Raw genomic sequence first — 1,431 nt, 5'->3', positions numbered from 1 at the left:
AGTGAGAATGATTTACCTTAGAAATCCCGTTCAAGAGGGAATGAGCGGTGGCCCCTAGAGGAAGAGATGGGCCCTTACGAGTATGACGATCCCTCCATCTCGCAGCCACGGGAAAGAAGGGAGTTAGTGGATCGTGTAATAAGGGTAGCATGATCCCCAGATGCTCATAACACCCAGGCTGATTTGGGAAAATCAAGATAATGAGTTGACAAAGATGCATGCTTGATGAAAGGAAGGATATAAGGTTAGGGGATTACCTAAATGATGTAGCCCGCTCCCTTGATGCCACGATCTCCGTAGGCCAAGAGATCGAGTGTCTGCAACAGATATGCGTAGGCTACCCCACCCCAGTCCCAAGTATCTACCTCATTAAGGTCTCGAAAGAGGGCTGCCACGCGAACGTCCACTCTACCCCGAAGGGTACTGAAAAGACACTACCCCACAGAAAATAGAAAAAAGGAGTAGACTAACTGAATGGTCATAACGGGGTACAGTCCCCCCTGAGATAGTCTCCACCAACGATCTGCGATCTCACCTAATGCAATGGACCTCTGATTCGCGGAAATAGGGATCCCGATCAAGGTCAAAAAGTTATCTGCCTCCATAATGTCGGGAAAAATTAGGGGCCTACTCCCAAATGGAATGCCTATCCAGGCATAGAAGCAAAACGGGGTGATAGTAATCTCGCCCACAGGAAGATGAAAAGAATGTGTACTGGGCCACCACCGCTCGATAAGTTCTCTCATCAACTCAGGGTCCAATTTCTTGGTCTCTAGCAGAACCAAATGGCACAGGTAAGACTCATTTATGAAATGTTTAGTCTTTGGGAGAATTATCTTATACCATTCTCGGACTGTTTTGGGATATCCGTATCTGGCCAGTGTTGGAAGCTCGTCCCCAGCGGGCACCTAAAAATACATAATAAAAATAAATAAAAAATATAATAATAAAAAATGAATGATTTTTGAAAGATAATAAACAAAGGAAGAACAAGAAGGACTTACCCATGTGCTCCACACAGAATTACAAATGTGCTCTCGAGTCCCTTGAAGCGTCTGTCCATTATACCAAATGGCGGAATCCTCACCCCTCTCGGCTAAGGGGTCTCAACCTACCATGCTCTCCAATGCACACTTTCCACGTGTCCTCTTCTTCGATTTTTCACCATAAGATCTCAAAATTATGGAAAAGCCCAAGAAAATTCAAAAATTACAAAAAAGCCCAAAAAGATTTCAAATTTACCAAATTTCTCCCTCCTAAGAACTTCAAAAATCTTAGAAGAAATGTTGAAGAACTCGAAGATCTTCGCAGAAATGATGAAGAACTTCGAAGGTCTTCGAATAACTTAAAAGAATTTCAGGAAATCTAAAGAATCTGGACTAACTCACTCAGAACTCGCTCCCAATTCAGAAAATCGGAAGTGAGAAGTGA

The sequence above is a fragment of the Macadamia integrifolia genome, chromosome 4 (assembly GCF_013358625.1).
Source record: "Macadamia integrifolia cultivar HAES 741 chromosome 4, SCU_Mint_v3, whole genome shotgun sequence".
Classification (NCBI taxonomy): Eukaryota; Viridiplantae; Streptophyta; class Magnoliopsida; order Proteales; family Proteaceae; genus Macadamia; species Macadamia integrifolia.
This window is presented reverse-complemented; position numbering follows the sequence as displayed.